Below are 21939 nucleotides of genomic sequence, written 5' to 3' on the forward strand. Positions count from 1 at the left end.
TTATGGCGATTGGCTCCTTGCGGAAGCGGATCAACACTCCTAGAAGACTGTTTGTCCGGTCCGGTCCGGTGAGGAGAATATTGTTTAGGGAGACTCCCTGGTGCTGAGCGTTGGAATCGAATAATACTCGGATTTGGCCAGGTTTCTGGGGGTGGTAGAAACCAAATGATGGTAGGTACCAGCATTCTTCGCCTTCCATCAGTGGGGGTGCCGGTTCTGCGTGAACACTGAGGAATATCTTCTGCATGAAGGCCACAAAGTGTTTCTTGGTCTCCGGTTTCCTTTGCAGGTTACGGCGGAACGAAGTGAGCCTAGACATGGCGTTGTCTCTGTTGTTTGGAAACGTCTTCTTGTTGAACGGAATGGTAACGGGGCTACCCAACTGCCTAGTTCATCCTTGAAGAGCTCCTTATCATTAACCTCAGGAATTCTTTATCCCCCCTTAGAATGAGCCTTTTTGTCATCGTCCTTCGTTGTCTGGAACTTCGTACACCCTAAGTAATTGGTGCATTTGTCTGCCACAAGCACGTCTCCATCTATCCTTCTGGTCTTGAGCTTCTCGTGTACCAGGAAGTGGTTCGGACATGGTTTGAAGCGGGATGCACGACCGTTCTCCAACAGGTTTGTTCGTAGGGCGTCTACATTGTCGGGTCCGCGTATCCTGTCTATGCATACTTCTCCCACGACAACCCACCATAGATCGAGCCTTGGAGCGTTATGGTTCCCGTTTCGCTGTTCGTGGATCTTGTGTGCTCTCATGATGTCCCTGAAAAGCAGCAGCAAGATCTGGGCGCCTTCGTCTAGTGGTGGGATACTGTATGATCGGCAATAGCTTTGAGATGGGGGTGGTGACATAGTTACATAGTAGATGAGGTTGAAAAAAGACGTACGTCCATCAAGTTCAACCCATGCTAAATTTAGACAACAGATACTTTATTCTATATCTATACTTACTTATTGATCCAAAGGAAGGCAAACAAAAAACCCCATGAAGGGGAAAAATTAATTCCTTCCTGACTCCAAGAATTGGCAATCGGATTAATCCCTGGATCAACATCCTTCCCATGTATACTTATTTGGTATATCCCTGTATACCTTTCCCATCTAAAAAGATGTCCAACCTTTTTTTGAACAAATCTATTGTATCTGCCATCACAGTCTCCATGGGTAATGAATTCCACATTTTAACTGCCCTTACTGTAAAGAACCCTTTCCTTTGTTGCTGGTGAAATTTCCTTTCTTCCAACCTTAAGGGATGGCCTCGAGTCCTTTGTACTGCCCGTGGGATGAATAGTTCTTTTGAAAGCTCCTTGTATTGTCCCTGAATATGTTTGTATATAGTTATCATATCCCCTCTTAGACGCCTCTTTTCTAATGTAAATAAATCTAATTTAGCTAGCCTCTCCTCATAAGTTAGAATGTCCATCCCCTTTATTAATTTGGTGGCTCTTCTCTGCACTCTCTCTAGTTCAATAATGTCTTTTCTTAGGATTGGTGCCCAAAATTGTACTCCATATTCAAGGTGTGGTCTTACTAATGCTTTGTAAAGGGGCATAATTATGTTTACTTCCCTACCATCGATTGCCCGTTTGATGCAAGATAAGATCTTGTTTGCCTTTGCAGCTACTGCATGACATTGGGTACTATTGCTAAGCCTGCTGTCTACAAGCACTCCTAAATCCTTCTCCATCAAGGATTCCCCCAATATATCTCCATTTAATTTGTAAGTCGCCTTTTTATTCTTGCATCCCAAATGCATAACCTTACATTTATCTGTATTAAACCTCATTTGCCATTTACCTGCCCACGTTTCCAGTCTCTCCAAGTCCTTCTGAAGAGAAATTGCATCCTGCTCTGATTCTATTACTTTACACAATTTAGTATCATCAGCAAATATGGAGACTTTGCTCTCGATCCCAACCTCAAGGTCATTAATAAACAAGTTAAAAAGCAGGGGTCCCAGTACCGATCCTTGAGGTACTCCACTCACGACTTTAGCCCAACTTGAAAAAGTTCCATTTATGACAACCCTGTGTTGTCTGTCCTTTAACCAGTTTTCAATCCAGGTGCATATATTATTACTGAGTCCAATTTTCTTTATTTTGTACACCAACCTCTTGTGTGAAACCGTATCAAAAGCCTTTGCAAAATCTAAGTAGACCACATCAACTGCATTACCCTGGTCTAAATTCCTACTTACCTCCTCAAAGAAACAAATGAGGTTAGTTTGGCAAGATCTATCCTTCATAAATCCATCCTGACTATTACTAATAATTTTGTTTTCCCTTAGGTATTCCTGAATATTATCCCGTATTAAAGCTTCAAGTAGTTTCCCTACTATTGAAGTCAGGCTTACAGGTCTGTAATTCCCCGGGTGTGATCTAGCTCCCTTTTTAAATATAGGCACCACATCTGCTTTAAGCCAATCTTGTGGTACTGAGCCTGTGGAAATGGAGTCCTTGAATATTAAATATAATGGTTTGGCTATTACTGAGCTTAACTCCTTGAGAACTCTTGGATGTATGCCATCGGGGCCAGGTGCCTTATTTACTTTAATTTTTTCAAGTCGCTTATGAACTTCTTCCTCAGTTAACCAATTGTTCATTAATATGGAGGTTGTGGCTTCCTCCTGTGGCGCTACTATTGAACTTGATTCTTCCCTGGTAAACACAGAGGCAAAGAATTTGTTTAATACCTCTGCTTTCTCCTTATCTCCAATAATCTGCCTACCCATCTCACACTGAAAGGGTCCTATATTTTCGTTTCTCATTTTTTTGTTATTAAGGTACTTAAAGAACTTTTTAGGATTATCCATTTTTGCTAATTTAATTGCCTTTTTGCAATTTTTGTTACATTCCTTAGAATTCTGATACGATGTCTCTGTCCCTTCTGACTTAAAGAATCTAAACGCCTTCCTCTTCTTGTCCATTTCCTCCCCTACCTGTTTATTTAGCCACATTGGTTTTGACTTATTTCTTGTATACTTATTACCCAAGGGTATACACTGATAAGTGTGCTTTTCTAACAATGTTTTAAAGACTGCCCATTTATCTTCTACATTTTTCCCTGCAAAAACATCATCCCATTGTATTAGTACTAGATTAGACCTCAGTTTATTAAAGTCTACCTTTCTAAAGTTTAAAGTCTTTGTTGAACCCAAGTAATCTGTTTTTTGATAATTTATTTCAAATGAGACCATGTTATGATCACTGTTACCCAAATGTTCCAGGACTTGAATATTTGTTATTACTTCTACATTGTTTGATATGACCAAATCCAGAACTGCCCCTCTCCTGGTTGGCTCCTCAATCATTTGGGTCATATAATTATCTTTAAGCACCCCCAAAAACCTGTTTCCTTTTGTTGTAATGCTAATCTCATTGCCCCAGTCTATGTCTGGATAATTAAAATCCCCCATTATGCAAACATGACCCAGTTTTGATGCCTTCTGCATTTGCAAATGTATTTTAGCTTCCTCAATCTCACAGATATTTGGTGGTTTATAGCATATTCCCACAAACATTTTCTTTATACTTTTACCTCCACTGCTAAATTCTATCCACAAGGTCTCTACATTTTCATCATTCCCTTCATAGACATCATCCCTTATAATAGGTTTTAGATCTGGTTTAAGTACAGGTAGTATGATACAGGTAAGTATGTCACTCAATATATATAATATATATATATATATATATATATATATATATATATATATATATATACAGTATACAGAGTTATAGTTATACAGTATATAGTTAGTGCATTATACTGTAGATAAAGTGAAATATTGTGAAATACTCAATGCACTTTAATGCACAGGATGTACACTGTACCGTATATTTGTATTAGACATGTGTGTGCTGTCTAACCTACAGTACAGTAGTATAGTTATAGTTATACAGTATATACAGTAGTTAGTGCAATATAGATAAAATGCAGTAAATCCCCCCCCCCCCTCCAATACTGGCAGATACTGTCAGATACTGTAAGACAGTGCTCCAATCCATAACTTGTTATAGTTTTACTGTAGTTATACATACTGTATATAGTTTGACAGTAGTTATAGTCAAATATTGTGAAATACTCAATGCCTTTAATGCACTTTAATGAATTTTCTTTTCAGAGCTGCAGCACTACAGGAAAGGGGGGGGGGCATGTGTAAAAGTACTGTACTGTGTGTATACGGCAAGAACAGTCAGTAAGTTACACTACCCCCCCCCCTCTCTCAATGACAAAAGACCTAGAGTACAGACTGCAATGCAGCCATTACGAAGAAGATAAAGACAAGCTTGTACATTTGGAAGAAGAGGTGACCTACTGTATTTTTGTATTATTTTTTTATGATTATCCTGCACAAATAAAATTGGTCCTTCTTTAAATTCATGAGAATCATTTGAAATTTGTGTTGTGCGTGTGTGGGGGGGGGGGGGTGGAGAGGGCTGTATGCAGGATTATTATTAGTTCAAATAAATCTTTTGAACAGGTCATCATAATGTTTTGAAACCCACACCATCAAATAAAAATTACAGTATGCCACTCACCTCATAAAGTACAGTAAGTTGCTTGGGCCAGTCAGGTGACTTTTTAAAAGTATATAAGCAAACACATAGAAGCCTATGCTGTTTGCAGCCATACTTGAAGAAGACATGCTTAAAGTAGAATTTTAAAGGAAGTTCAAAAAGAAGTGGAAAAGTGGACAATACATTCTGGTTCTGATTCCTGCATTTGATCTACGCTGGAACAGAGGATATCATCTATCCCAGACTGCACATCTCAACACTTAACTTTTGCTGTGATCCCGCCTTTACTTTTTAGATTTGCTGTTACCTCACTTATTTTCAAATTATGCACTTCCTTCCACCAGCCTCATCATGTCTCTAACTCTATTCATATATCTCCATCTCTCCTATCTTCACTGCTTCTCATGAACTCCTTTCTTACCTGCACCCTCTGTCACCACACACCTATACCCCCTGCACTAAAACACACCCATACAAATCATCCTCACACATCCTCTTTCTATCCATGCTTCTCCTCCTTGCTTCTGGGGACATCTTTCCCAATCCTGGTCCCTGCCTTATTTCTACATGCTCTCGTCCTCGCCTCCCACATGCAACTTCACCTCTTCTGGTGTCAACCCCTCTAACCTCATACCCATCCCCTTCCACCCTCCCTCCTCTCTCCCTTTCTCCTCTGCCCTTTGGAATGCTCGCTCCCTTTCTAGCAAGTGCCTCTCTGTGCATGACTTCTTTCTCTCTCACTCTCTGCTCCCATTTGCTATAACTGAGACCTGACTCTCTCAATCTGACTCTGCTCTGGAAGCTGCCCTCTCCTATGATAGCCTTTCCTTCTCCCACACTCCATGCCCTGATGGCAGGGGTGGAGGCGTGGGGCTCCTGCTCTCCTCTATCTGCCATTACCGAACCCTTCCTATTCCCCCCTCTCTTGCTTTTCCCTCCTTTGAGGTCCACACTGTCCAGATCTTCTCTCCTCTCCCTGTCCATGTGGCGGTCATCTATCGCCCACCTACCTCTACTCATCCCCCTTCTGCTTTTCTCTCTCACTTTGAATCCTGGCTCTCTTTCTTTCTCTCCTCAGACTCCCCTATTCTTCTCCTTGGGGACTTCAATTGCCACATTGATGATCCCTCTCTTCCTTGGGCTTCCTGCTTTCTCTCTCTAACCTCTTCTTTTGGCCTGCAACAGTGGACTGCAGCCAGCACCCACAAGGATGGCCACTTCCTAGACCTGGTTTTCACTAAAAATGTTTCTCTCTCTGGTTTCCCCATTTCCCCCTTTCCTCCCTGACCATCACCTCATCTCATTTTCTCTCCTGCTTCTTCACTCCGCCCTCTCCATCTACCCCTCGTTTCTGCAGAAACCTGCACTGTATTAACCTACCAGCTTTTGATTTCATTTTACGATCCTCCCTCTCCTCTCTCAGTTCTGCTTCAGACTCTGATAACCTGGTCAGGAACCTCAACTCTGCCTTATCCTCCTCTCTTGATCTACATGCCCTACTTTCTCTCTGCCGTCCTCTCCCTTCTAACCCCAGACCATGGCTAAATTCACACACACACATGCTGCGTTCCTCCACTCGTTCCTCTGAATGTCTCTGGAGGAAATCTCATACGCTTGCAGACTTCTTTCACTACAAATTTATGCTGTCTTGTTTCAACTCTGCCCTCCCTCAGGCTAAACAAACCTACTTTTCATCACTAATCAACACGCACAAGTCTAACCCACGCCGACTCTTTTCTGTCTTTGACTCTACTCAAACCACCCTCGGCTGCCTCCTCTTCTTCCTCCATCTCACCTCAGGACTTTGCTGACTTTTTTAAGGAAAAGGTGGAATCTATACATCAGAACATCCCATCTGTTGCCCCCTCCCATCCCACACCGCTTCCTAACTCTCCTCCTGCCTTCCTTGACTCTTTTTCTGCTGTCTCGGAGGAGGATGTGTCACTGCTGATCTCCTCTTCTCCCTCTACCACCTGCCCTCTTGATCCCATTCCCCCCATCTCCTAAAACCTCTTCCCTTCTATAATCCCTGTCTCCCTCCTGCCTTTTGCCTCCAAACTCCTTGAACGCCTTGTATTCTCTCGATTGCTACACTTTCTCAACACCTCTACAATCTGGCTTCCACACCGCTCACTCGACTGAAACAGCCCTCACTAAAATAACTGATGACCTCCATGCTGCCAAAGACAGAGGTCATTACACTCTGCTCATACTACTCGACCTCTCTGCAGCATTTGACACCGTGGGCCGCACTCTTCTCCTTCACATTCTCCATACTCTTGGTATTCGGAACAAAGCTCTATCCTGGATCTCCTCTTACCTCTCCCATCGTACTATCAGTGTTGATTTTGCTAACACCTTCCCCTCCTCTATCGATCTCTCTGTGGGGGTATCCCAAGGCTCTGTCCTGGGACCCTTTCTCTTTTCTCTTTACACACTCTCTCTAGGTGACCTAATCACATCTTTTGGGTTCAAATATCACCTCTATGCTGACGACACACAAATTTGCCTTTCAACCCCTGACCTTACACCTGCTATACAGACCAAAGTTTCTGAATGTCTCTCTGGAATATCATCCTGGATGGCCATTCACCGACTGAAACTCAACATGGCAAAAACAGAGCTCCTTATACTTCCTCCCAACCCTGGCCCTACTACCTCCTTCCACATTAGTGTTGGAAGTACCATCATTCACCCAGTAGCCCAAGCACGCTGCCTAGGGGTCACACTCGACTCCTCTCTCACATTCGCCCCTCACATTCAAAACATATCTAAAACCTGTTGCTTTCTCCGTCACAATATAACAAAGATACGCCCTTTCCTCTGTTGCTCGACTGCTAAAACTTTGTCTCAGGCCCTCATTCTCTCCCGCCTTGATTACTGTAACCTCCTGCTAACTGGCCTTCCTGCCTTTCACCTGTCTCCCCTACAATCAATCCTAAACGCTGCTGCCAGAATCACTCTACTATTTCCGAAATCTGTCTCAGTCTCCCTTGTTGAAATCACTCTTCTGGCTTCCTATCAAATCACACATGCCGCACTCAATTCTCCTCCTCACTTTTAAAGATTTACACTCTTTTGCTCCTACCTACATCTCAGCCCTAATTTCTCGCTATGCACCATCCCGACTCTTGCGTTCTGCTCAAGAATGTCTTCTCTCTACCCCCTTTGTATCTAAAGCCCTCTCCCGCCTTAAACCTTTCTCACTATCTGCCCCGCACCTATGAAATGCCCTTCCCCTCAATGCTCGACTAGCACCCTCTCTATCCACCTTTAAGACCCACCTTAAGACACACTTGCTTAAAGAAGCATATGAGTAACACTGTGGCTAATACTATACACGATACATAAAGCTTGGCCCCTGCAGACGCACTTACCTGAATGACCTCCTACTGTCTCTGTACGTTCTCCCCACCAATTAGATTGTAAGCTCCCCGGAGCAGGGACTCCTCTTCCGAAATGTTACTTTTATGTCTGAAGCACTTATTCCCATGATCTGTTATTTGTATTATTTGTTATTTATATGATTGTCACGTGTATTACTGCTATGAAGCGCTATGTACACTAATGGCGCTATATAAATAAAAAAAAAGCAAAGGTAATGCTGCACACCACAATCTGAATAAAAGATACTTGCTGTTACTGGTGCTCCTGGAACAGGGGAGTTCCTGACAATGACAAGCTCCAAAGCAGGCTAAAAAAAGAGAAGGTTCTAGGGCACTACGGATTTCAAAATAATTTATTGAACAGGCACAACGTTTCAACCACCAAGCGTGGTCTTTCTCAAGTGAAGATATGATACTAAACAAAAAATAGTCTACTACTTATAGCCCATACCCCAGGTGTAGTCATTTAAAAACATCCGGACTCTCCCACTCATGGCTTGCTGTAATGCACATGCGCGCGCACATCCGTGATCCTGTCGCTTCTAGGTGATGTCATCTTTGGGGAAAGCCCTGCCATCCGATAGGTCCTGTCTTCCTTCACTGCTCCTCACGCTGGAGATCTTGGCATCCCATCCAGGCGCATGCGCGATCACATATCCGGCACCCCTGCTCTCTTTCTGATGACGTCATCATGTAGAGGCGTGCTCTCCAAAGGCCCGTCTGTCCTACGATGTCCTGCTGTATACCCATAGTCATAGGGAAGCAGCACCAACAGTCCTGAACTATATGCAATAAAATCCCAAAGTTGTCCTTTTTACACCTTGTCTGGAGTCTTTGAGGGGGATGGGCAGCGGGCATATAGAGGTACATAGGTTAGGAGAGAAAAAAACCATAAGTGAGAGCCCCGTAGTAAAACATACAAGGTGATACTCACATACTTCCCAGGTTTAAAAAACATACCCAAGAGAAGTAAAAGTGTTTACTTTCAAGTGGAGTGCCGGCTGTTTTTTGGATTATATATATATCACTACTGGTATTTTAGTAGAAATCTCTCCAACATTATTTTCATCCCAGCGGGTAAAGTTTAATTTCTTCTCTTCTCATTTACAACATTAATGACAAATTGAATTAACTAGAGAAAAAAAAAGAAAAAGGTCTTTAGAGTTTACCTGATGTATTCACACAATAATATATACACCTGAATGTGTATATAATATAGATTTTATGTTTCTATGTGGTTATGTATTGAACTACAGTACAGGCAATCCTCGATTAGCCAACGGAATCCGTTCTGGGAGTAGTGTTGGATAGTGAAACCATTGTAAAGTGAGTCCCATGTTAATCAGTGGCGGAGAGCTTTGGATAACACATTCCGATGTTGGAAAACGGCCCTTAGTGTTGCATTGTAAAGCGTTGGATATGCCATTTGTTGTAAAGTGAAACGTTGGATAACGAGGACTACCTGTACTCTGTTATTTGTGTATATACGAAAATGTATCTCACCTTATTGTTACAAAGCCTGTTAATACATAGTTTTTTAAAAAAAATCATATTTGGGCATACATATTTTCCTCAAACTTAATGTTTTTGGTGTAATATGTTGCAAAATAGGATGTAAGGATGGTGCTGCGGGAAAAGTGTTTTTCCTACAATCTCACTCTCACGCCTAGATATATTTATTACCTGTGATAGAAAACGTAAAATTGTAAGCACCAAAGATCAGGTAGGCCAGGGTAGATCTGGCTCAGCCTACTCTGGGTTAGGTATCATTGAAATAGTATTTTACAGTGTATATATTTTCTTTTATAGTGGTACAAATTTAAGTTTTGGCTGCCGATTCCCAGATATCCTCCCAGTCATCTTTATCCATTTCCGTATTGAGGTCCTCAGCCCATTTTTTCATATATCTATGATTGATGGCTACTATTGGCAGTGATATTCCCGAGTAGATCTCCGATATCAGACCCTTGTTATATATACCGCTTGCACATAACTTTTCAAATGTTGTTGGTTCTGTAAATTTAATTTTTTGGGATATAGCTAATATAAAATGTCTGATCTGGAGAAAGCTAAATAGAGGAAAGTGATGGGGGTGGAATTTCAGTTCAAGATCTTGAAATGATATTATTGAGACTTTGTCCATTAAATCCGCCACCTTTTGGACATTGGCCTCTTTAAAATGTTTAAAATCAATGGTGGTGCAACCTGCAGGGAAATCCGGATTACCAAAAATAGGAGTCAATATGGAAGGAGAGGTTTTCAATTTATATTTTTCTTCATTTTTGGTCCATATCTTCCACGTACATTTCAATGCTCCCAAGACTGTCCTGCCCGGAACCATCTCCCCCCGCCCCCCCCCCCCCCCCCCCCCCCCGGGACCAAAGTATCGCTGCGAGAGTGAGGGGAGAAACATAGGAGGACTCAATCTCCAACCAGCAATACAATACTGGATTGTTACACCAAATCACCACTTGTTTTAAGTGGGCTGAGTAATAGTATTTAATAATATCTGGTACTCCTAGGCCTCCACACCCCTTAGACGCTAACATTACCGACCTTTCCACTCTTGGTCTTTTGTTTCTCCATATAAATTGGAAAATTTTATTTAGTAAATTTTTGAGTTCCGACAAGGGTACATTGACTGGTAGAGTTTGAAAGAAATACAAGAGTCTAGGGAGAATGCTCATTTTAACCGATGCTACTCTCCCCAGCCACGATATTTGGTATCTGTTCCAACATTCTAGGTCATCTTTAATTTTGGCAAAGAGGGAAGGGAAGTTACATTTATATAAAGATTCGTATGAATTAGATATTTTGACTCCCAGATATTTGATTTCTGAGTAGCTCCATTTTAAACTAAAGTTAATTTGTAATAATTTTACTTCAGGGGGCGAAGGGGATAGGTTCAGGGCCTGTGACGTATCATTATTGATCTTTGTTGGAGAGGATGTGGCCAGAAAGGAGATCTGGTACATATCTGGTGGTTTTGTCCCCAGATCCAGGTTTTCTGGAACATGATTAGAACTATTATTCAAGATGTTACTGGGGAAAGCATAGAGATGGACCCGCTGTCCTTTCTATTGGCCAAACACATAGAAGGACTCCTGACCCCTCAAAGGAAATTGGCAGCATTCATTCTCACTGCAGCACGCTGCTCAATAGCAGCTGCATGGAAAAAACTGAAAGCCCCATCAAAGCAAAAGGTTATCAGCAGAGTTAAGGAGGTCAGAATGATGGAGTTCATCTCAGCCCTCCTAACCCAGAAAACAGACCAGCATTATAAGGTCTGGGGCGCATGGCCTGAGTACTTCAAAAATAGAACCAGGGAATATATCTCAACCAAAGGGAAAACCTAGTACCGGAGCCGACGCTGGGCGGATAAAGGGGATGAGCCCCTTCCCTTGTCTCCCTTTCCTTCCCCCCCTCACTTCTTACCCTTTCCTCTCCCTCTTTCTTCTTCTGTTCTTTTCTCCCCTTTCAAGTAATAAAGCGATTAAAGACTTTGAAGATATCCGCCTCCCGATTGAAGGCCTAGAAGTATCTAAATGTTCTAAAGCTAAGATGGAGCTTATGTTGGCTTTAATGAAATGTCTTAAGACTTTATGACCAGATTATATGTTTAAATACAAAGAAAGATAGTTCTGTTGATCGAACTAAATCTATGTACATTGTTATTCCTGTTTCAAAGTCTTAAGGTGATACTACAAAAAACAATAAAAACGTTTGAACAAAAAATGTAAGCAAAGCTATTCAGACCACATTTTAGAAAGGTTTATACAATATGTATGCTTTAGAAAATGAAAGGGACAGAGACTAGAAGTACCTCTGGCTTGGAGACTAACAAACAGTCTGATCAACAAAATACATTAAATCAAGATTCTAAAAACTCTCCAAAGCATTTGTTTACCATTTAAAAATTTAAAAACAATAATTAAACATACTAGTTCAATTATTTGTAAAAAGGTATCAATCAGCTACATTTAAACAATTAAATATCCCGCTAACCTTAGATAACTATTGTCCTATCAGCGACTGCTCCTTTAATGGAAAACAAAGGAACAAATTATACTGTCTCAAATATTTCCAACAAGCTATGAAAACATATAGAAATTGGAAATTGTTATTAGTAAACTACACTAATAATAATTTTTGCCCTTGGTGCCTGGTCTGTTTGTTGCTTTTGCTAATAGTTTATGTATGGTATATTGACTGGTGATATATCTTGTAAACCTTTCTCTAGAAACTATACTGTACCTGTACTTTCATTTGTTATCCCTTTCACTTTCAGCATTTGCATCACCATTAAACACCCAACAGAGATGGAATTTATGCATTCAATCTGTAAAGCTCTTTGTTCTACATATACAGTACATACACCAGTGTTTTTCAACCAGAGCTCCGCAAGCATCCCTAAAGAGATCCCTGCAATGCTCAGCTCATTTGAGTATTGTACCAAATACAGAAGAATTTACAATCCGATTATTAGAGAGGGTTGGTGCGCCTTACAATGCATCTTATCTCAGACACTATTGCATTTGTAGTTTAGTGGACACATTTGTTCTTTCTGTAGCAAAAACAGGAACAGCTGAGCTTCGAAAAAGACATAGACATGTTCATCCACTTTATCCATTTTTTTAATTCTGTACTGAGATGGGGGGTCGGGGGGGGGGGGGCTGGCTACTGCAGACTGAGTTAGAATTCCAATTTTCACAATATATTGTTACTAGGTACTTACACTTTTCTCCCAATATTCCCAATGTTGAACTATAATTGTGCTTTTTCTTGCTGGCTTATTTCCCCTTTACTTTCTTTCCCCTTTTTTCTTTTCTATATTTTTCCATTTTTATTTTTCTAATTTCTTGCCAGATATATCATATTCTTATAGTTATTTTTAAGTCTCCAAGGAACTAAATAGATAGAATAGATCCTTCACTACCATACTCTGCTGAAAACATTTCACTTAAAACAACATCTGACTGACATAGTTCCTGCTATGGAAGCAATTTATGTTGAAAGAAAATTCCACTTGTACAGGCACATTTTAAAGACACAACATGCCCTTGTGTCTGGAAGTAATTTTCTCTCTTTGTCTCTTACACAACTGTGTGTGTGTGTGTCTTACTATGTTTATTTTAAATCTATCTCCTACGATAACCTGTGCACTGAAAAGTACATATTGCTATTGACAATTTATCATTATCATTACTAATTTTAGTACTTCATTTATTTCATTCTATTGTTATTTCTTTGGAGCATGAAATGTTACCAGAATCCTTGGCTGCAGTGGAAGCACTGTATGCAAAGAGATAATGGTGAAAGGCAGGGTTGGAGACCTGTCTGAGACATGCAAATGTTCCCACGTGGTATTTGTATTTGTTGTACACTGTACGGTTGAGGGTTTTTGTCACCTTTTTTTTAACTCACCATAACTTATTTTGTGTCTTTGTTCTTGTAAGATATTTCTGTATTAATTACCTGTATGGTTAAACATTAAAGAGGCAGTTCAATGTAGGGGGTCAAACAATGTACATTTAAACCACTTCCTTATAAATATTACATTGTGCTAACTGTTTTAAATATGTATATCTTGTGAAAAATGAGTAGGTTGCAAATGATATCAAGCAGACCAGCTATTGCTGTTTATTTGTTTAACTAACAATGGCTTAAAAATTACTTTGCAAAAAAAGAACAGGGCAAAATGGGCACTGTGCAGATGCAGTGGGCATTATTAACACCTGACATTGACACAGTAGCACAATAGCACAGTACTGTACACATTACAATTCATTCATGTCATTGCATTTAAGTGCACACAATCCATGAAATTCAAACAAAACAACCGCGATAAACACGTGTGCCGGGTGCGATTGGCGCCGTTCATGCCGCGTGGAGTACAGCAGCACACACGAAATGGCGCCGTGATTTGTTAAAATAATGGCCGCTTCATCTGTACCTGTAGCTTTAAGAACTGCCAAACAGTATTATCACACACAAGACAGAGAATGGTTGTACAAATTATCTAAAGCTTTTCTTTATCACAGGAAAATTACAAGTTTAAACAATTATTTAAGAAATACTTGTAGAGGATTTATTTTTAAGTTGTCAGTCAGTTACATTTTATTTATTAAAAATGCAGCTATCATTTGTTCAGTTTTGTCCTAGTAAGGGCTGCTTATTTAAAGCATTAAAGCATTGATGGAATAAATGTACCAAAAAAACAGCATCAGATAGAACAAATATATATGTTATTTTTAAATATCTAGTGTAGATTTTTGACCTGAAGAAAAAATATAATGTTGTTCACTCCATTAAAATATGTGATTTGTGTAACTTTAACAACTCTACTTAAAACACAAGCTGACTCACACAGCCCTAAAACAGCTCAAACTGATAGAAGGTACCAATGACACATTCATCTTTTATTATCACCTTTAACTGAAAAAGCACAGTTGTTTAAACTATACACAGGGCTCCAGAAAAGCGTGTCGTCTAGACACAGCATTTTTATGCGAGTCTGGATTAAAGCTAAAAAAAAAAATGCATTTTATACATAACATCATATGTGTGCACAGTAATTCCTCCATAATTGCACAGCCACTTTGCCAATAATTCCAGGGAGCAGCAAAAGTGAAAAATAACTTAATTCATAGAAATGCCATTAACATTCTTGTTAATATTCTTTGCTATCAACCTCACCCACTATGAATACACTGCAACCCTCTATTCGCCTGAACTGCAGGTTCCTCACTCTCACAACAAGCGGGAAGCCAGGGAGGGGGAGGGGGAGCAGGAGGGGGAGGAGGGAGCAAATTTAGGGACATATTTACTAAGCAATGTTTAGCCATAATGCACCTTATGGCTCATTCACTTTAATTGGCCACAATTGGCGTATGTGTAAGCTCCAAGTTGGGACCAAAACATTGATCCTAAGAAACATTAAATCATCCTTTTTTTTATTCACAAGTCCATGAGAGTGCACTCAATTTAATCATTATACTAAATATTATATATTGTAGTGGGTGCTCTATTTTTCTACTATCAACATTGTGACTTCCCTGCCTCCCTGCCTCCCTGCCTCCCTGCCTCCCTGCTTCCCTGCCTCCCTGCTTCCCTGCTTCCCTGCCTCCCTGCTTCCCTGCTTCCCTGCTTTTCCCTGCTTCCCTGCTTCCCTGCTTCCCTGCTTCCCTGCTTCCCTGCTTCATTACATTTCCATCTTTTTTTTTACTGTTGCCTCTTTCCTTTTTCTGTCTCTTTTCTTTTGGCAGCTTGTTCCCATTCTCCATTTTTTTTTTTCAATTGTCCATTTGTCACCCTGTCTCCTCACTGCTCTCTTCTCTTGCTATCACTAGGGATGGGTGGAACTATCAAAATCTATTCTGCGGTGTAAAATCCGTTAACAGAGTGTTACACTTTCAATCCATACGGATTAATCCAAAATGGCCGTGGGACATGGAACAATCCGGGCGGATTTTTAAGAAACCAATCAATTGCCAGATTGTTAAAAATCCAACCACGGATTATTAGTCCTCCATATAGATATTGTCAGTGATAGAAAAAAAAACTTGAAAAAGGCAACCCGCCCTTTTTGAGACTCATCCATGGAAATCCGCGGACTAAAGGAACCGGCCAATTCGAGCCAAATCGAAATCCGCTAAAAACAATCACCCATCGCTAGCAATCTCATGTCCCCTGCCGGTGGCTCCTTTACTCTCTTCCTTTGCCAGTGTGTTCCCTATCTATGGGGTAGATCCTCAGAAGTTTGCTAATTTTTTAACATTCAAGTAATGTCAATTTAATAAATCCATATTAGTAACGCATATCCCCAAAAGTGCTCAGCGCAAAGATATCCTGGCATTTTCCTTAAAAATAGCATATCGATAAATTTTAACAGACCATAGGCCGCGCTAATAGTACGCGCAATGGCGGCGGGTGACGTTACCCGTCTCCGTTGCTGCTAGCGAAAGTTGTAATTCGCTTTGCGGCGACATCGCAGACGACCAGGTCATTGATTGGTTCAGAGGCTGTCACATGTGGCTACAGCCTCTGAAAAATCAAATTTGACCGGCTTCCAAATTTCGCATCGTTGCCGTCGTTCCCATCGCTCCGTCGCGTCGCGCTTACTATAAGCGCACACGATGGCAGCGGCAATACATTTGTTTTTGGGCGACGTCGCGTCGCTGGCACTGTAAGCGCAGCCTTAGGCCGCGACGGGTGACGCGATGTCGCCCAAAAACAAATACATTGCCGCCGCCGCGTGCGCTTATAGTAAGCTGGCAATATTTGATTTTTCAAGGGCTGTCGCCTCATGTGACAGCCCCTGAACCAATCAAATGCCAGAAAGCCCGCGTCGCCGCAAAGCGAAATATAACTTTTGCTAGTGGCAACGGCGACGGGTGACGTCACCCGTCACGTTGCGGGCACTATACGTGCGGCCTTAGGCGTACTTATATGCAAATCAAATGGTAATAGGCAGTTTATCTAACAACATAGTTCTTTAGACCTCCGTTATTGTTAGTACACGATAAAAACACTATGATATTTTGCACTTTCCAAAAGCTTACGCACATCCAGACCCTGATCATCATTGCGTTATTACTTGGGATAGCGGCTCAGTGAGTAAAGACACTGACTGGCACTGCGTGTGAAGCAGGGGAGCCTGGGAGAAGGAGCGGCTCAGCGAGTAAAGACACTGACTGGCACTGAGTGTGAAGCAGGGGAGCCTGGGAGAAGGAGCGGCTCAGTGAGTAAAGACACTGACTGGCACTGCGTTTGAAGCAGGGGAACCCGCAAGTCTCTTTATCTCCCTGTGCCTCAGGCACCAAAAACATAGATTGTAAGCTCTATGGGGCAGGGACCTGTGCTGCAAAATGTCTCTGTAAAGCTACATAAAAATTAGCAGCGCTATAAAAGAACAAATTATTATTATTATTGTCTAAAATCAATATAATGAGTATGGGACTTAGCCCTTTCATTACAAAGGGTTACATGTGTCATGCATATTAAGGATCATATAAATGTCTAACACACATTATAAACTATATTGTGGTTTTCAGTAATTACAGTGATAGGTTTGTGTGAACTAATATGGTATATAATAATGGCTTTATATATGTATGTACAATAATGTGTATCCCTATATATCTCAACAATATAAATTCATATTTCATTTTTATGTACAATTAAAATAAACGAAGGCTGTCCTTAATTTTTATGAATTGTACATTAATAAAGATCATATATCAATTTGTATTGTTGGTATACACTATATACCATATAATTAAATGAAAACATTAATAAGTGTAAAATTGATACATTTCTCAATATTATAACATGATTTTATTTTGATAACGTACATGAATATCTCTGTTATTAGCACTGCCTTAATAATGCAACTTCAAATTTGACCAATTCGCATGTGCAGTGTATTGGAGAATGTGTCGCCAAGATATGAAAATCACAGTTAATAGCACTATTACTTTGAAGAGCGGACATTATATTTGCTTCTCATTCGCTTTCGGCACACCCGTTAATAAGAAGAAAAATAACTTCCATTCCCAAATTTGTAAACGTCACATTATTTAGGAAAATCTTACTGGATCTGAGGATCTACATATAAGTTCCTATTTCTTGTCACTGTGTCCACTAACTTGGTCTCCCTTTTGTGTGTTTCTCACCCCTATCCTGGTCACACACTCCTATCTTTTCTTTTGTCATTCTGTTCCTTATCTCTATATATTTTCCTTGTCAGCTTTGCCTGTATATCTGCTCACTCAGTACCCTCAGCTGTCACTTATTCTTCGTGTAACCACTCTTTCATTCTCTGTCAGTTTTACCCTCAGCTCTTGCTTTCTTTCTACAATCCCACCTACTGAATGCTACTTATCTGCCAAGTTTCACTCACTGGAAGGAAATTTCACTCATTCAGGTCCAGCATTCATGGTCTTTTAGACTTTAATGGAGTCTCATTTATTGAAGCCAAATTTAGTCAATGCAAAATGTGTTTTCTGCTCCAGAACTCCCATATGTTTGGCTCATTGGCCTTGACATATAGTGTGTGTTAGTCTGCCATAAAGGGAGAGCAAACGCCCAGTGGCCACACTCCAGCTCCAGCCTCTGCTGTTCTGTTACTCTGCTCAGTTACCCATAGTCCTCGTGGCTTTAAAAAAAAAGCCACACTGGGTTTCCCTTTCCTGGAGCTAAATGACGATTGCCTCCGTTTTAGAAAATGATGCAAGTTACATTATTACAAGTCAAAGGAATTGGATAACCAGTCAGACTTAAAAGCAGTTACACTTTTACAAGAAAAGGCTTTGTTAAGACAATGATACATCGCTGTTTTCCCTTGAGCTATCTTATGGGAAGTAATACTTAACTCTATCATTAGTATGTAAATATAAAGACCTATAATTGAAAGAAAGGGGGAAAAGGTAACAAAGGTTTTAACTATTCAATCATTGAAAGTAAAATAAATAAATATGATGCACTTCTTAGTATGGAAATGAATTGATAGCGACAACTTTAATGAAGTTGAGGAACTTGATATGAACATCAGAAATTTCAAATGGAAACCGATGTGCTAAATATGTGAAGGGGCTCCTTGTTAAAATGGATTTTCATACAATCAAAACGCTGTGCCCTTCCACAAAGGGCACTATTCATATACTGTAGGTTAAACAAGCGGCACAAAGTAGCAACCCAAATCTTGTTCTGCCCTCTGAAACACACAGGACCAGTGTGTGGTGGCTGCAGCATTTTCATTTAAAATGTCCAGGAATCTTTGAACACACAACATATGATGTTTTCATGTCTTCAAAAAGTATATGGAGTATATGTGAAAACAAAATACATTTCAGTTATATATACATGTTTTATAAGCCTAATATGTTTCATTTTTTTAAATCTTAGAAAACGTGTAAATTGTAATAGCCAGTTGCATGGTTTTATATGATCGGATGCAATGGGTATTAGGAACACATCCAAATAAACGAATAGTGGTTGAAAAATGTGTGTTATTTGATCTGTGAATTAATTTTCAAATATATGTAGACATTAGTTATTTATCGGGTTTATTAAAAGTAATTGTCTTTTATACTTAGATGGCTGAAGTTAAATATTTAAAACTTATTTCACCCACATACTATTTTTTTGTGTGGAAAACACAACCTTTAGAGATGAACCAAACAAATGAAGTGCTGCATGCTTCCAGTCCTGTCTGCTGCACAATATTCCGTGTATCTGCAACGCATTTTTAACAGATGTCAGACATACAACTATGTATCTGGAATCAAAAGCAGAAGGTACAAAGGAGTCCAGTAATATAACAGGAAAATATTCAATATAGCTAAGAGAAATTCAAATATTTTAGAAGCATGGCACAAAATACCAGGAAGAGACCTCCCATGTCTTTACATCTTTCTTTATAGAATGTCCACGTTACCATTTTAATTATTAATATACCAAGTTAAGGAAATGGGTTCCGTTCTTTCTTTATAAAGTCAGACTGTGCAAACAGTTTAGAATATGTGCTTTTATTAATGTGCATGTGTTACTATAGGGGTTTATTTATTTTGAATCATTATAGGGTTGCTTTTGCGCTTAATGCATTAAAAAAATAAACATTTATGGGCTATTTTTTGTAAAAAAAAAAAAAAAAGTGGTGCTTTTAAGATCAAATAAAACAATGTATTTTCTGCAAATTCATAGCACAAAAAGCGTTTTTGCGGATATTACTTTATTTAACCAAAATACTGCTTCTATTTGTATCATTTACATGTCGATACTACATGAACTAGATGGTAAATATACTAGTTCAGCTTGGGGCATTTTCTAAGGCACTGAAGTTTTGCTGATCTCAGGCTAGTACTCGCCCATTTTCTAGTATTCTGTATTTTGTTGTAGCTGTTAAGGAAATAGTTAACTATTTGCCTGCTGGCGCAAAACCGAGTTGATCAGGTCTTTGAACAGGATGCAAAGAGTTAATGGAAACACCGGTTGAAAACTCCCCAAATGAAATCCCCTTTTCAATCCCCTCCCCCTAGAAAAAAAAAAGGGACTGAAATCTTTCTTTAAATTGTGAACTCCAAGAATTCTTGGGGATAAATTGAAAGCAGACTGCAAAAAGTGGCTTCAGAGAAAAAAAAATTGATTCTATTCAAGCGCATCAGTGACCCATTTGCAATGTTGTTTTGCTAAGGTCAGAAGAGACTGAGTCTTTCCAATAAAAATAAATCTCAAATTAATTATGGCCCGAAGCAAGGGCCCAGACAGCCCGGGCTGCTGCACTGCTGTCTAGATTTCTGGCTGTACCCTTTCCCAACTTCCCCACCCAAGAATAAAATGATGATACTTATTCTTTTGCAGGGATACACATGATGCGACCCCCTTTTCACTATTTAGTTTCTTGATCCATTTCCCATTGGATTATCAGATCCTTTTTTTTTTTTTTAGCGGTTTTGGATTTGAAGAGCAAATTAGACTTCTCCCAAATACAATTCTGGGATGAGGCAAATCCAAAATCAAACAGTAGGAACGGATATTGGATTATGGAGTAACATGGCTGTTTTGCGTTATGTAATTCTTGCTCTGTTCATATTCCAATGTTGAGTCACAGTTTTGAAATACTGTTCTTTGCTGTAGGTGCAGTACTGTAAACTAGACATGTAGGACTCTGCTGTAGAGTATATGTTTCTCAGGTTTCCTGTGAAGGGTCCAGTACATGAGCACCTAATGACTATAAGAGCAGATTTAAATGTATGTGTCCCTCACAGTGAGTAATAATGTGGATGTTACACTATATGGTACTGTATATCAAGGCAAAGTGGTACAATATGGGGACAATACATTGCTCCAGATGTAACAAATAAAAGCATATTGCTTTGAATAGAATGTTTTTCTTTGATACATTTGGTGCCGTTTCTTTCCCAGAATTGCCGCACATTGGCCTTGATACATAGACCACGTTACCTTCTTGATGTCTGTAATGGGGGTGTCACAATTATGTATATGTCTAAGTGGAAAGGCTAAAAGACTGGGTTTGTGTCCCAAACATTTTTATTGGAGTAGTGAGAAGGTCCTTGATGTCAAGTGTGAGAAATATAGGTCCATTGTGCCATTTGCGTCAGGTTTATGATGATTCTATGATGAGATTAGAGATGTGTCCTTCTGGGAGGGGAGGAGAAGGATGTGCAACTTGTACATTTGTGGGTAACACAGTCCGCATTAAGTTAATTGTGTATTTATGGATGACCAATTAGGAGGAGGTGGCCATCTGTTTGGAAGAGTAGCCATACACGAGGCACAAGGATTATGACTCTTGAGCAGATAGGGACTCACGCGACTAGCTTTAAAACAGGTTATCAATGTTCAGATTATCAGTGTATTTTCTGGTGTAATAAATAACACAAAATATCACCTTAAAATGCTAAAGAGAATAATGAGGTGTTATATTTGCTACTTATGATGTTGTTTGTTGTTCTAGAACTGACCAAGTTTTACACCTTAAAAGATATGTATATGGCGCAATCTGTAGTGTTCCTTTTATGGGACATACTAATGGGGTGCATATATACCAGTGGTGGTCATTTATAAAAATCTTCCACTACTAGGAGGAGTGGCACTGAGTGTCATGCAGGGGAAACTGGTTCAATTCCCGGTGTTGGCTCCTTGGGACCTTGGACAAGTCACTTTGTCTTCTTCCTGTGCCTCAGACACCAAAAAACATAGATTGTAAGCTCCACTGGGCAGGGCCCTGTGCCTGCAAAATATCTCTGTCAAGCTCTTCTGCTACGTAGCGCTATGCAAGAACATGCTATTATTATTATTATTATTATTATTAATAATAATTACTTCTAGCTGAAAAACTGAGGCAAAAAGTTGCACCAAAAGAAAAGCATTCCAGTTTAAATGAATTGGATTATTTTCTTTGATAAATCTTGTGTACCAGTTTTACAGCCATGAGACTTCTATAAATAACCATTATATATGCTCTAAGCAAGGATATATTTGCTAATAAACCAGTGGAATCCATTCTG

The sequence above is a fragment of the Ascaphus truei genome, chromosome 6, assembly GCF_040206685.1.
Source record: "Ascaphus truei isolate aAscTru1 chromosome 6, aAscTru1.hap1, whole genome shotgun sequence".
NCBI classification, from domain to species: Eukaryota; Metazoa; Chordata; class Amphibia; order Anura; family Ascaphidae; genus Ascaphus; species Ascaphus truei.